Genomic DNA, 16,370 nt, shown 5'->3' with positions numbered 1-16,370 from the left:
ACTTGTCCGCGGACCAGTTTCAGCAGACAAGTTCGGTCGTGTGTACGGCCGACCGCACAGGTTTCCAGTGGACATTTGTCCAGCCGACCGTTTTCCAGCGGACACAAATTTCTTAGCATACTAAGAAACCTGTCCGCTGGAAACCTGTCCGTCGGACATGTTCGGTCGTCTGTACAGACTCACCGGACATGTCCGATCGGCCGCCATCCCTCGCATGCGTCGAAGTGATTCGACGCATGCATGGAAGCATTGACCTTCCAGGGTCGCGCATGTTGCTGCGTCATCGTCGCGGCGACGGTGTGGCCACGTCACCGCGCTGTCTGTCCGCGCGGATTTCTGTCTGATGGTGTGTACAACCATCAGACAGAAATCTCCGGGCGGACATGTCCGCTGAAAACGGTCCTGCGGACCGTTTTCAGCGGACAGTCCACTCGTCTGTATGGGGCCTTAAATGTTTGTTATTTTTATTTAAAAAAATCCAAACCTTTGCAACCCATTTAAAGCTAAAGTCCAATTAATGAAGATATCTATTAATTAATACATCCTAAATATTAAATTATTTTATGATAGGAGGAGAGCGCTTGGTGTCCTACCCCAGATATACTGTATGTCTGTAAACCTCTGTTCCACCAACCTGCTATTCAAAATCCCACACTGTAGACATTTCACTAGCCCAACCACTCCTAATCTCTGGTTACATAATACTTTATTTATGTCGGTGTGCTGAATCTAAGTATTGGTAGCCTTGGGCAAATCCAAACCTGCATACAAGATTTTTTTTATGTATATGTGTATATATGGCGTATGTTCCTTAAAAAAAAAAAAAAATAAAAATAAAAACTTTACATCAAGAAGCCTGAATGCCAATGCTATAACTGAAAAGCAGGTTTCAAGTTGAAAGCAGGTGAAGATTAAAGCATTTTTTTTTTAAAACTACAGAACTCAGACAGTCTGCAGAGAAGGGGGCTGTGAAAAGTGGACATAAAATCAATCAGATAGACAGGCTGGGCAGAGCACTTATATACCTTCTTATGTAGAAGTTTGATGATTAAAATTGTGTTCTGATAAGCTTTAAAGTAAAAAAAAGATTCTCTTATTAATATAAAACAACCAGAAACTTTAGTCTGTCATTTGTTAGTGCGAGCAATGCAATATGAGTTGTCTTTTAACTTTTATTGGTTGCTGTAAAAATTCCTAGATTATTTATCAGAAACAGTTACAGTATCCTGAAAGTAACAATCTCAGTAGAGATAACACTTAGACATTTGAATTGCAGAAGTTTAGGTTAAAGTGGTTGTAAACTTCTGAAATGAAAAATGAGCAAAGCATATTTCTCTATAGTGTGTACTTGCCTCAACTCAAAGCCCCTAGTATGGTTCCTATTTGCATTCTCTTCTATTTGCTATCTGCATGAGTAACTTGTGACAGGTAATGGCAACACCACAGAATCCAGGGGTATGGCCCTGTCCCACCTTCATCACACAGAGGGTGATTGACAGCCTCAGCTGTGACTGTGTAGAGGGGGATGTGTCTTGTCCCTCCACCCAGGTCTCAGATTACACTCAGCTCCCTGCTGTATGCTCTGCAATTTGTGATAGGGTTGTCCCGATACCGATACTAGTATTGGTATCGGGACCGATGCCAAGCATTTGCCCGAGTACTTGTTCTCGGGCAAATGCTCCCGATGCTTCACCCGATACTCTGTCTTTCAATCACTGGATTCCCCCACTAAGTTCCATGATAAATGGAATTGCTGGACAATTTTTACTAAATCTACAGAGTTTCGAAACGCTAACTCACCGTTCTGACATTACTTGAAATCATTCTGATTTCTTCTGCAATTTAATACCACCATCTGATCCACTCCACCTCCCCTTTTTTTTTTCTCCTCCTTTTCCCCCCTTTTTAGTAGTATTGTTTATTTTTTTTCTAAACAATTTCCGTTATAATGTACAGTCATACCCTTTGATCTGATCCTTATGGACCTTTTTAATTGTTTCCACTGATGTGATAGTATGATATATTTTTTGAATGATTTCTTCTGTTCTGTAGATATTATTGATCCACCCCATTTTATGTACTAGTGGTTTTGATATATTTACACATATGTATTGCTTTATTATATTATAATTTTTCTGAAATACCAATAAAATATTTAAACAACAAAAAAGTGGTATTGGGACAACCCGATGTCAAATACCTGCATAGCTCCCAACTGTGCCTGATTTGGAGCAATGTCCCTCTGTCCCTTTTTCCTTATCATTTGTCCCTTTTGGTCTGATCTATATAGATGTATATAAAAGTTATGTTTTATCTTTCAAAAAGTGTTTCCCAGTGCTAAACCTTTCATCTAAATTATAAATTGCTGCATTTGTAAATTTTAAAAGCCAATATAAAGGAATAGTAGTGGTAAAAAAATCCTTTGTGGATTTAATTAACATTTTTTTAAGTTAAGTCTCCTTTAAGGGGGTATGACGGGGGCGTGTCCTTTGCCTACATACGTTTGCTAGTAGGTGTCCCTCATTCCCATCTCAAAATGTTGGGAGGTATGTACCTACCTTCTGCTTTCTGGAGCTTATAAATGCTGTGTAAAATGTGTTGAAAAGGAGAGATTTGTTTAATCTTTGTGTATTACCTGAGGATAGACACTTCATTGAGTATGTTACGATTTACAACCACTTTAATTCACTCAAATGTTTCTTTAAGCGGAGTTCCACTCAAAAGTGGAACTTCTGCAAAATCCGTCTACTCCCCCTCTCAGGTGCCACATTTGAAACCTTTCGGGAGGAAGGGGGGAAGGAGTACCTAATTTCGACAGGTACCCCTTCCCCACTTTCGGGAGAAGTTTAGCCCCCTTCTTCTTCCTCCGCCACTGGTCCAATTAGAGAGCACAGCGCGATTCGCGTGTGTGCAGGAAGGAACCTGGGTGTAAGGCAGAAAGGCTTCACTGCTGGGTTCCCTTACCAGGAATGGCGATGGGTGCACCTAACAACCAATCCGAAGATCGGCTGGTTACCGACATCACAGGCTCCCTGGACAAGTAAGTGTCCATATATTAAAAGTCAGCAGCTGCAGTATTTCTAGCTGTTGACTTTTCATTTTTTGTTGGAGGGGGGGGGGGTGCTGGACCTCCTCTTTAATTTCTTTGGATATATTGTAAAAATTTGCTTTGGTTATTTGTAATTTCGGAATTTTGCAAAGATCAGTGTGGCGCATTTTCCTACTAGAGAGTTATAACAAGAGTGAATATCTTATCTAGAACAAATATCTTATCTCTGAAGGAAGATTATAATGATAAAGAAAACGATTAAAAAATAATTTTACGTTTAACGCGGAACTGTGGCCTTTGGTCGAGGTTATTTTATTTTTTTATTTTTTTCACAATATTTTTTTTTAATGTAGAAATGTATTTATTGATATACTTTCCTATCTATTTACTAATCCTTGTTTTGCCAATAGACTTTTAATAACAATTGCTTTCATATTACGGTAAGTGTGTGCAATGCATGCTGGACTAGTTCTGCTGTTGTCTGTCTTGCAGACTGAACATCTAGACCAAGGGTGTCCAACATTTTGACCCTTATGGGCCACACACACACAAGAGGAGGACTGTCTTGGGCCACACATAAAATACACTAATGCCGCGTACACACAAACGGACATTCCGACAAGAAAACCGTGGATTTTTTTCAGACGGAATGTTGGCTCAAACTTGTGAAACACGGTCACACAAATGTTGTCTGAAATTCCGAACGTCAAGAACGCGGTGACGTACAACACTACGATGAGCCGAGAAAAATTAAGTTCAATGATTTCGAGCATGCATCTAATTGATTCTGAGCATGCCTAGAATTTTTGTGCGTCACAAATGCATACAGACAATCGGAATTTCCGACAAGAACTTTTGTTGTCGGAAAAATTGAGAACCAGCTCTCAAACATTTGTTGTCGGAAATTCCGACAGCAAATGTCCGATGGAGCCTACACACGGTCGGAAGATCCGACCAAAAGCTTACATCGAACATTTGTGGTCGGAAATTCCAACTGTGTGTACGCGGCATTACAATAAGTGTAAAAACATGTTAACGATCACTGATATACATAATGTACCTCAGTAATAAAACTGTTTTAAATTGTACAAAAAGGGCAACATAAATGTAGTGTGATATTTGACACTGCTTTTGATAAACTAACACATCATTATCTGGTTCGATGGATGTAGAAGGAATTCTCAATGAAATCTCAAAGTGCCCGTCAGATATTTTGGTTCTAATTTTGCCCATTGTGTGCTTCATCCTTGAAAATAATTGCACACAAATATAGGTGCTGTTGAAAAATGATGTCATGAATAAGATGTGATTGTGAAGAGTGGGATATCCTTCTTTAGGAAGATAAAACGTATAAACGTCCAGTAAAGAGACAGTCAAATTAAAAATTTGACTGCATGTGTTCGCTAAGTGTAAAATCCACTTAGCTATTTTATTCCCAATAAAATCAACATTTCAACCACTTGCAGACCACCCACTGTACATATACTGCAGCAGGGCGGCCGTACTGCACCAGATTGCGTACCTAGTACATGATCTGATGCTTATGGGTCAGGGGTGCGTGCGCACCGCAGTGATCACATACAACGGGGGCCCAGTGGCTGGTACTGCAGACTTTTAGGTATATTCAGAGAGATTGGATTAACTTTAGGGCGGCCTAGCCTAGCCTGTTTAGGCTACACCGCCGTAAATTAACTAGGCTAGTAGTGATTTTCAATCTACTTACCTGCTAATCTACGGCGGCGTAGCATCAAACGAGCGGGCGTAAGGGCGCCTAATTCAAATGACTTGGAGGGGGGCGTGTATATTGGTAATGAGGCTTGACCTCACGTTTTTGACGTTTTTTTACACTGCGTATGCGCCGGCCGACTACATTTCCCAGTGCGCATTGCGGCTAAGTACGCCGTACGGGCCTATTGATTTTGACGTGGACGTAAACAACGTAAATCCCGATTCGCGGACGACTTACGCAAACAACGTAAAAATTTCGAATTTCTTGGCGGGAACGGCGGCCATACTTAACATTACTAGTCCACTAGAGCATAGCTCTAACTTTAGGCGGCCTATCTCTTACGGAAACGACGTAATTCGACTGCGGCGGCCGCGCGTACGTTCGTGAATCGGCGTACAAGCTCATTTACATAATCTACGCCGGCCGCAATGGAAGCGCCACCTAGCGGTCAGCCAAAACATTGCAATCTAAGATAGGACGGCGCAAGCCGTCCTATCTTAGATATGTTTAAGTGTATCTCTGTTAGAGAATACACTTAAACATAGGTCGGTGCAGATTCAGAGTTAGGTCGGCTTATCTGTAGATAAGCCGGCCTAACTCTTTCTGAATCTACCTATGTATGTCCGCCCGCACAGGGCATAAGCAGAATGACAATCTGCCTCTGTAAACAAGGCAGATTGCCATTCTGTCAGAAGGGAAGGCATTGTTCCTGTGTTTTGGCAAAGCAGGAACACAGATCTTTGCCTTCCTCTAGTCAAAACACCTCCCACACAGTGAGTAAGCACGGGCTAGGCACACAGTTAACCCTTTGATTGCCTCTGATGTTAACTCCTTTTGTCACGTACCTGGTGGGTATGGGTAAAGCCTGGTTTATGCAGAGGAAGGCCTCTCTTGCACCTCTGACTCAGGGCCCCGGTAGAGTATACAGGTAGCGCAGGAGTGCATAGTCGCACGAGTGGTGGTAAACATGCTTGCTGTTGGGCTGCTGATCCAGTAGTCCGCCCGATGGCAGTCGGTTTCCGTGGGCAGAAACAGGCTGGTACTTAGCCGAAGAACAAGTTCCGAAGGTAGCTGTATAGGTGCTAGCAACTTGGTAGCTCTGGAGTGGCTGGAACGTAATCAGAGTCAAACAAGTTGGGTCATTCACAAAACGATCAGATCAAGTACAGATGCGGAAGCAGAAGAATGGTCAAAGCACAAGCCGGGGTTGATGCAGGTGGAAAACAGGAATAGTCAGGAACAAGCCGGGTCAATGCTTTAAGAGCAGATGCAGGAAACAGGAAACAGGATGCTCACAGAACGCTGTAGAAAAGACAGCACTGATCCTGGGTGCTGATCCAGCTTATTTGCCGCCCTTTTCTGTCATGGAATGCGCCGGACACATTTGCGCATGCGCATATGCGCTTGCACGTTAGCATGCTCTAATGCTCCTCTTTTTCCAGGTGTTCAAGGAACAGGGATTCTTCTGCGGCTATTATTCTGTCTTCTGACAGAGCCTTCCTGACACCTTCCCAATCAATATACGCTTATGGGGAAAAAAAATACAAAAATTTTATTTGGGTACATTGTCGTTAGTTAAAGTAACGCAGTGCCATATCGCGAAAAAAAAAGAAAAACCTTCCGGAGGTCAAGTGGTTAACCACTTGAGAGCCGCGCTATAGATGAAAGTCATCCACAGAGCGGCTCTCTACTGCCGGATGGACGTCCCTGGACGTCTTCCTGTTTACATTCCCCCCCGCACGCTGAATGAAGGAGCACATGGGCTCATTTGGACAGCGGCAGTTAATCTGGGGGGAGGGGAGTGTTAGGTGGACTAGGAGATTTCGATACACTAACAAATGGAAGCTGAATTCCAGCTACTAACACTTTATTGGCAAGAATTGGTAAGCTACAATATAATAAATGTTTGCTTTTGGGTTTAATAACCGCTGTCCTTGAAATGCTGACATACTAAATAGAAACATTTCTTTATTAGATATATTGTTGTATTTCATATTGACCTGTCTAGTTTATAATAATCTAGGCATTGCATTGCTTGGTGACAGGCACCCTTCATGTTCATGTATTAGTTCTTTGAGATTACATTGTATTAATGGTAATAATATGACACAATCATTTTTGCTGCACAGTAACCTATCAGGACTTGAGGAATTATTTGCATGTGTCTACAAATATCTGTCTGTTGAGAATAATGACCGATGCAATGAAGTAGTCAGGATTTGTGTTTTGAGAGAGCTTGCTTCTGTATGAATCTCCCAAAAAAAAGGTAATAGTTTTCATCAGCACCATGGACAGGGCATATAATAGAGGGCTGTATCATGGAGCACTCAGACATAGAAAACCTGTGTGGTTTAAAAGATCATTTTTTTTAAAGTTTATTTTGAATAAAAAGAGTACCTGAAATGTAACAAAATGATAGACAAATGATGTCTGTAAGGCTCGGTTCACACTGCAGCGATGCGGGGACCCTGCGATTCCAGCGCGGGTTCCCGTATTGGATGTCTTCCGCCAGTGGTTCACACTGCCCTATGAGAACTTCCACTGGAAGTGTCAATACAAAGTGAATGACTGCCCCAGATCGGTTCGCATATCACAGTGTGAACTGTCAATTCAGACAGGAATCGAATCGCATGGGTGTGAACACCCATGCGTTCCGATTCTGGTGCGGACCAAAAAAAGGGTCCTGCACGAGTTTGGTCAGAATGGGATGCGACTTCAGCCATACAGCAGCGCGGTGCGAATCACATGTGATGTCTAACATCGTGCCAGTGGGGACCGGCCCTAAAACTGGCACGATGTTAGACATCACATGTGATTCGCACCGCGCTGCTGTATGGCTGAAGTCGCATCGCATTCTGACCAAACTGCATGCGATTCGATTCCTGTCTGAATTGACAGTTCACACTGTGATATGCGAACCGATCTGGGGCAGTCATTCACTTTGTATTGACACTTCCAGTGGAAGTTCTCATAGGGCAGTGTGAACCACTGGCGGAAGACATCCAATACGGATGTCATCCAATACGATTGTGCTTCCCACCATTAGCCTCAATCTAATGTTAAAATTAGTTTTTTGGGTGAACCCCCGCTTTAATAACATCATGGGCCCCTGGGCAAAGTAATGCTCTGGGGCCCCTACAATGATGATAGTGCAGGTAAACAGACATCAAGTAGGTAGGAGGCAGACTGCCTCCCCTGTGTATCTATCACTCTCAGTGCCATCAATTACAGGGCAGCGTGGGCTCAAGGACCAGCTGCTTTGGGGAAAGTACAGGCCCCACCCATGCAGCTAGGGCCCCTGGGCAGTGCCCAGGTGTGCCCTCTCATTAAGACAGCCCTGGTGGCGATCTTCCCATGTCGCCCTCAAAGGTACATTAAAAGTTGGACCCTCTTCCTGCTGTATTGTATAAAAATGTTTTATTTTTTATTTTTTATAACAATCCCTTGCCTATTGGCCTTGAAACGGAGGCTTGGTTTTAAGTTTGAAATGTTCAGACTTCATGATGCCCCACACACCAAGCCCAGGCACAGTCACTCATCCCAAGGCTTTATGGGCCTTTCTGTGCACAGGGACATAGTCAGGCCGCTACAGAAAAGGCATTTCCTAAAACTATTGGCACAAGATTGGAATCCCACAGTTGTCTAAAATGTATCTGTAGGCTGCTGCATTAAAAGCATTCTTCTGTGTAAAGCATCAAGCTGTCTTTTTATGCCTCCTGTGGTCCTGTTTTGGAGAGTTTTGTTTACTTCCTGTCAGGATGGCAGTGATTGAAAAATTCTCTAACTTGGATACAGACAAAAACACATTTTTAGAAGTGTGGGAAGGATTAGAAGTTCCAGAAACGTTTTTATTGTTGCGTGGCCCATCCTGTCCTGGTGATAACCACACCCTCCATTTCTTGCAGTGAAAAAACCTATTAAAAATAAAGTAATACAGAAAAAGCCTGAAGTTCATATTCTTTCCCACTCTATCCAAAACTAAAAACTTGGATAGAATTATGGTTTAGGGGATAAAGTAAAAGTGAATTTGTGTTTTACATCTGACATCGGGTTTTTGAAGAATCTGTAATGCAGTGATTCAATTTTGGTTTGGGTCTTATGAAGCAGAATACCCTTGCATGTATTCTTGTTGTTGGCATGCATCATATCACGTTGCTTTAACCACTAGACTACCGCCCGCCATCAAATGACGGCGGGACGATAAGCCTCTCATTCTTGGAGGACGTCATATGACGTCTTCACCTTCCCGAGCCACTAGGGGACGCGTGTGCACCGCGTCACTGGGAACCCGATGCGCCTGCCCGGCCCGTAACTGAGCAGCACCGTAGATCTCCGTGTGTAAACACAGAGATCCGCATCCTGTCAGGGAGAGGAGACCGATGGTGTGTCCCTTGTACATAGGGACACCGATCGGTCACCTCCCCCAGTCAGTACCCTCTCCCTACAGTTAGAATCACTCACTAGGGTACACATTTAACTCCTTGATCGTGTTAACCCCTTCCCTGCCAGTCACATTTACACAGTAATCAGTGCATATTTATAACACTGATCGCTGTATAAATATGAATGGTCCCAAAATAGCGTCAAAAGTGTCCGATGTGTCCGCCACAATATCTCAGTCACGATAGTAATCACTGATCGCCGCCATTACTAGTAAAAAGTAACTTTTGCGCAAACCAATCAACATACGAGTATTGCGTTTTTTTTTACAAAAAATATGTAGAAGAATACATATCAGCCTAAACTGAGGACATTTTTTTTTTATATATATTTTGGGGGATATTTATTATAGCAAAAAGTAAAAAATATTTATTTATTTTCAAAACTGTCAATCTATTTGTGGGAAAAAAGGACGCCAATTTTGTTTGGATGCAACGTCGCACGACCGCGCTATTGTCAGTTAAAGCGACGCAGTGCCGAATCGCAAAAAATGGCCCAGTCATTGGGCAGCCAAATCCTCCAGGGCTGAAGTGGTTAATTCTTTGTGGTTTAGATCCATACCTTCCAACTTTTTGAGATGGGAATGAGGGACACCTTTTATCAAAAGTATGTAGGCATAGGACACGCCCCCCTGCAGTGCCCCTTTTAATGGAGAAATATACAAAAAAATTAAAAATGATTAGTTAAACCCACAAGGGCTTTTTTTAAACCACTATTATTCCTTTATTCTGCTTAGCATAAGGTGTGTGTACTCCAGATATCATAGATGGCGTCTGGAGTACACACACCTTATGCTAAGACACGCTGAGAGGAATTATGGATTTCTTCCCTTTATAACTATTTTTCCAGAGCTGAAAGCTTAAAGGAATTGTAAATTAATATTTTTTTTCACCTTAATGCAATCTATGCATTAAGGTGAAAAAACTTCCCATAATGCCGGCCCCCCTGAGCCCCCGTTATACTTACCTGACCCCTCAAAAGTCCTGAGATCCTCTTCGCCGCTCAGCCTGGCCGCTGATTGGCTAGAGCAGATGGATTGAGAGCAGCGCAGCCTATGGCTGGCACTGCTGTCAATCACATCCAGTGAGGGGCGGGGCCGAGTGATACAGTGAGCAGCTATGGCTGCTCGCTGTATCACAGGAGTGCGCCCGCAATTACTGACCACCATGCGAGCTCTCGCCTGATTGTGGTGAGTAATTGCGGGGAGGACCAGAGACAGCCACCGAGGGACCCCAGAAGACGTGGATTGGGGCCACTCTGTGCAAAACGAACTGCACAGTGGAGGTAAGAATAACATGTTTGTTATTTTAAAGGAAACATTTTTTTTCCTTTACTAACCCTTTAAAACGGTTGTATACCGCTGGACATTTTTTTTCGTCCTGCAAGGTAAAGTCATAATGTGCTAGTATGTGAAAATGACCTTAAAAAGAGGCTGTTCCAACGCCGCAATGTCAGTGCTGCAGCTGCCTCCATTTTCACCTGTCTTTCTTCCAGATTCAGGGGCTCCAGCTCTGTGGTTGGCTGGAGCCGCGATGATGGTACTCCCACTCATGCGTACGGCAAAGGTCTCGAAAGGAACGCCACCCGTGGCCGTTCCTTCAGAGCGCATGCGCCACTAATGTCCCTGGCTTCATGTAATGTAAATATCTCCTAAACAGTACACGTTTAGAAGAGATTTACACTACCTATAGTTTAGCCTTATTATAGGGTTATGACTAAGCGAAGAAATTTTTATACCAATAAAGCAATTTTCCTTATCCTTGGAGTGCGGTCAATCGTTTTGTCTCTTGCATCAGTTAGTTACCCAGATCACGGACTGGACCTGCACCTAATCATTAAGGAAGGTATTACTATCACCTGGAGCGGTGTTATACCTGGTTTGTTGTAAGCCTTATTATAGGCTTACCTATTGGTAAATGTTAGCAGAGGAAGTGTACTTCCTCTTTAAGCATCTATTGGTTGAACTGAACCAACTCTAAAAGTAGTCTGGCCATCTTCTGCAATTTGCAGATCTTATGCCGCGTAGACACGATCATTTTTCGGGTTGTAAAAAACAACGTTTTTCAGGCTCTCGAAAAAACAACGTTTCTTTAAACATGTCCAAGGTTCCTCAGGTAGGTCTATCTTAGTAATCTCTTTGATATAGCTTAGTACTTCCTTCCAATAGATCGCTATCTTGGGGCATCCCCACCATATGTAGGCCATAGTTTCCACCTGCCCACACCTCTGCCAACACTCCGTTGTTTGTCCTATTTGGGACTTCCCTAGTATATCTGGGGTTCTGTACCAGCTAGTTATACATTTATAATTCATTTCCATAATCTTTACTTGTTACTGATGATCCATGTACAAGTTTCAAGATTTTGCCCACTTCTTGGTTCCTTCTTCGTTTCCCCAATTCCTTCTACCAGTTTTTTTATGAATGTCGGCACTTCCACCCCGTCCACCTCCATCAAACGTTATATATTCGGGATATATTCCCGCAAGTTTTTTCCATGTTACATAAGCTAAGCGCTCCATTGATGTTAGATTGTGCAGCTATGAAGTGCTTAAGCTGGAAGTACCTCCACTCATTTATATCCATCAAATCCTTTTTTGTTTTTATTTCTTGTATTGTGCATATTTTTGCCCCTTGCATTATGTCCCGTAGTTGTGCGTTTTCTTTTTTAATCCAGTTCCCTCCCATTGAGTTTTCCCCCGGTGCAAAGTAGTTATTTTCCTTTAGTGCTATCAATGGTGAATTGTATTTCCATTTGTTTTTCTTATACACCTTATCCCAGATTCCCCATTCTAATGCTCGGTTTAAACTTCAGAAAGTTGTCTTCACCACGTCTAGATACCTAAATGCTGCCATGTGATTGGCTGATTAGCAATTTTGCTTACCAAGCATTTGAACAGGTGTACCTAATAAAGTGGCCGGTGAGTGTACATTTTAGTCATGTCTAATACAGATCTCGGTCTTAAAGTGATACTAAAGGTTTGAATATTTTTTTTTTAAATAACAAACAGGTCATACTTACCTCCACTGTGCAGCTCGTTTTGCACAGTGTGGCCCCCGAAAGGCGTCTTCTGGGGTCCCACGGCTGTGTCTCGGCTCCTACCCGCCTCTGGGAAGCACTCTCCCAAGGGGGTTACCTTGCAGGCGCGCTCCTGAGTCTTGTAGTCGGTGTCCACAGCTGCCGACTACAGGACTCGGCCCTGCCAATAGCTGCGTTGCTATCAATCTATCCAATGAAGAGCCAAAAAGACAGAGCAAAGGAAGAGCGCGTTCGTGACGCGGGACTTTCCAAGGCTCAGGTAAGTAAATGGGGGGGCTGGGGTGCCGGTGATCGTAAGATGTTTTTTCACCTTAATGCATAGGATGCTTAAGGTAAAAAAAGATGAACCTTTACAACCCCTTTAACTTAAATGCAAGACTTCTTCTCAACAGGGATCTGAAAGCATACTTCATCTGATTTGTACACCAAATTTTGAGCTGTGTATGGTCATCCGCAACCGAGAGTATTTTTCGTCTTTACTGCCATAAAACTGAAATTCTGCTTTAGTCTCTAAATTAAACTCCACCCTGCTAACATCAAGCCCCACCCATCTCAACATTACTGTTCCTTATGTCATTGACTTTGAGAACAATGCAAAGAGGCAAATTTGTCTTTTTACACTGCTTGCTTTAACTTGCAATGAAATAGAAATCAGACCAACTAAAGAGTGTTTTCCACTCTAATGCCGCGTTCACACGACCGTTATTCATGTCATGAAATAAAATGATGTTTTTCTCAACGTGATTTGTTGTGATTCCTCTCAAGCCTGCCTTGCATACACACGTTCGTGAAAAAAAATGCTCGAGCAAAGCGCGGTGACGTACAACACGTACAAAGGCACTATAAAGGTGAAGTTCCATTCGAATGGCGCCACCCTTTGGGCTGCTTTTGCTAATTTCCCCATGTCATAACTTGCTTCTGAGCATGTGCGTTGCCCCCCCCGTTAAAGCGTACACACGACCGTTTTGTGAAAAAGGACGACGTGAAAAACGCCGAGAAAAAATAGAGCAGGTTCTAAATTTTTAACGGGCATTTTTCACGTCGAGAAAAATGCTCTGGAGCATACACATGACCATTTTTCACGACCAATTTAAAAAATGTCATTTTTTTCGTCATGAAAAACGGTCGTGTGTACGCGGCATAAGGCAAGCTATCAGCTCAGCAGAAGCATGTTCTTTTTTTTGTTGTTCAGAAGCGTAACGTAACATGTATCCCAAATGCTATTTCAACCTAATAACTGTATATAACAGAGCGACCAGACAACACACTGGGCAATCTACATTGCTCTACCTCACAGAAGTCCCATGGTCTTCTATGGGCATAGCTGTTGCTCTAGTTTTCACCTTTTCAGAGTTGAATTAGAAGTCATTCGCATTACTCAAGAAGGGAAATTTCCAGCTTCTATATATCTTTGCTTTTGCCACACATGACAGCTTAATCTAAGTGATGCTAAAAGAAGATGAGATAAAATCCTACTTAAAACATCTTGCTGACGCTTGAAATGTGAGGTTGCCTTGACCAAAGTACACAAGAAGTCAGACTAGATCATCTTTTTCTATTTGGGCAGAGCTCAGAAACAAAGACTGCCCTCTAAAGTCTACCCAATTGTGAGGGACAACCATGGTAACCGCTGTATTCACTGGGCCATGGTAGCAGCAAAGGTATGTGCGTGATTGTCCACATTTCACTTGTCGACGTACATTTTCAGACTGTCTCAGCTCACTATATTGACACTTTTACACCCTTGTTTTATCTGAATACTTTTTTGTGTTTAGCAGTTCAGTCCAGAATGGTTTTGTATGTTTGATGGATATCCCTAAAATTTGGTTTCAGCATTGTACAGCTGTTAGCTAACAATTCATTGGACTTTTCTTTTTGCATCATGTTAAACAATAATTATCTGTATACACTCCGAGGAGTGTGTTTCCTCAGTGGGGAGGACTTGGTTAATTAAGTGACGAGACAAGTCACAAGGTATTCAAAAAATATATAAATTGGTTTTATTGACAAAATATATATATATATGTATGGAAAATTTTACATTATTGGTAGTAAAGGCTACACTACACATTGGAACGCATCCAAGAGATCAAAGGGCATAACAGGAGGGGACAGCACAAAATGGGAGGCAAACAATTATTATGTTGAGAACACTGACAACACATAAACAGACAAAAAAGATGATGCAGAGCCCAGTTCTGTCTATAGGGTAAAGACAGATAACCCAACGTTTTAATGTTTCGAGGCGTCTTAATAGGACCTCTTGTTCAGGGGTGAGGGATTGCGGTGTGCGTTGACAGCAAGATCGTTTTATGTATTTATGCGTATTCTCAAGTGGGAAAAATATATGATAATAATTTGCCGATTAAAAAGCAGAGGCGTCCGGGCTCACACAAAGGGTTAAACCAAGGAACCTGGACCTCCACTCGAGCATGTAACCTCTGTGTGCGCAGATGGTTAAGCGCATCAGGTGGCATGCATGATGATGCAGTCCCCTACAGCTGGCTAGTACCTAAAATATTAGGGAGCAGATGGAAGAGGGAAGGTAGTTCATCTGAGACCTTGTTATCGTGCTTAGAGCTACACCCGCCTACTTTTACACGATTGGTTCTTTTTTCTTTTCTCTTTTAGCTCTTTTAGGAGGGGAGCAGGAAAGACCCCGAATCACTTAAGAGAATCTTGTCTGTATGAACCAATACAGAAAAGAAGGGGAGCGATCAGCAGATATACAGCTGAAACACAGAATCCGCTGACTAGAAGGTATATCTAGGAGGGGATTGCTGGCATAAGACCGCCGACCGATAGTCACAGGCGTACCCTGACTGCAGCATCAATTAGGTGTTTAAATTAGGTGTAATGGAATGGCCCTTGTGGGTGATGGAAGCTCCCTTTAACTATCCCCAACCTTGTGCCAAATACTGTGCCTCGTTATTTCATGCTTTCTTTTTCACAGATATATTAAAACAAACAATATGAAAAGTTATATAAAAAGAATGAAGTAACAGTACAATAACAACCAAGCACACAAAATAGAAAATAATCACTATAATACATAGGACACTAAGTGAAATAAACAAAACTACCACACATAATCCAAAAACCTTCTAAATAAAGAAGAAAGGAGAAGATTTTTTTCAGGTAAATTTCACATAAGCAGTCAAGAACTACAATGCCCAATGCACTAAATCATTTCTCTTATCCTTATGCCTTGTACACACGATCAGAATTTCCGATGAAAAAAGGCTGACAGAATTTTTTCATCGGATATTCAGACCGTGTGTGGGGCCCATCAGACTTTTTTCTGTCGTAGTTTTAAAAAAATAATTAAAAAAAAAATTTTCCTATGGAAAAAAATCCTATCGAAAATTCCGATCGTCTGTGTGGAACTCCGACGGAGAAAAAAACACGCATGCTCAGAATCAAGTCGAATCAAAAGCATTAAACCTAATTTTCCTCGGCTCGTCGTAGTGTTTTACGTCACCGCGTTTTGGACGGTCGGAATTTGGTCTGACAGTGTGTATGCTTGAAAGGAATTCTGACGGAAAATTCCATCAGAAATTCTGATCGTGTGTACAGGGCATTAGTGATAACAAGACAAATGATTGGGGAAAGTGGGGCAATTTTACAAATGATACTGGAACAATAATATGGGTAACATCTATATTATTAAACTATAGGAATCTTTTTTTGCCCCTTTTTTGACAAACATTTTACACTGGCTATATGGACAATCTTGCAACTTTAACAATTATTTTCATTACTATTGCAAGTTTTTAGAGTCTGGCTACCCTGGTAGTTGGGCAATGAGAAGATGGAAAATTTGCTCCGGAGGGTTTCTCTTCACAATAAACTTAGATACAGTACGTCCTGTAGAACTATGCAAAAATGTAACAAACAGCTAATGCAAGCATGGCTCACTGTTTCCCTAGCAGCTCTTTATTTAATGACCCCGTTTGTTTGTTTGCCCCTTCAGAAATGTGCAGAACAAACATTTGTGTGAGTTACCCATGGGCTCCCCACAGCCGAACATCTTTTTATTTTTCTCCTCTACAAAGGACGCTTTCCTCCTTGCTAAGTCAGAAGTGGCCAGGATGGCACATCTGTTGTCGCTAAT

Source organism: Rana temporaria, chromosome 5 (genome assembly GCF_905171775.1).
Source record: "Rana temporaria chromosome 5, aRanTem1.1, whole genome shotgun sequence".
NCBI lineage: Eukaryota > Metazoa > Chordata > Amphibia > Anura > Ranidae > Rana > Rana temporaria.
This window is presented reverse-complemented; position numbering follows the sequence as displayed.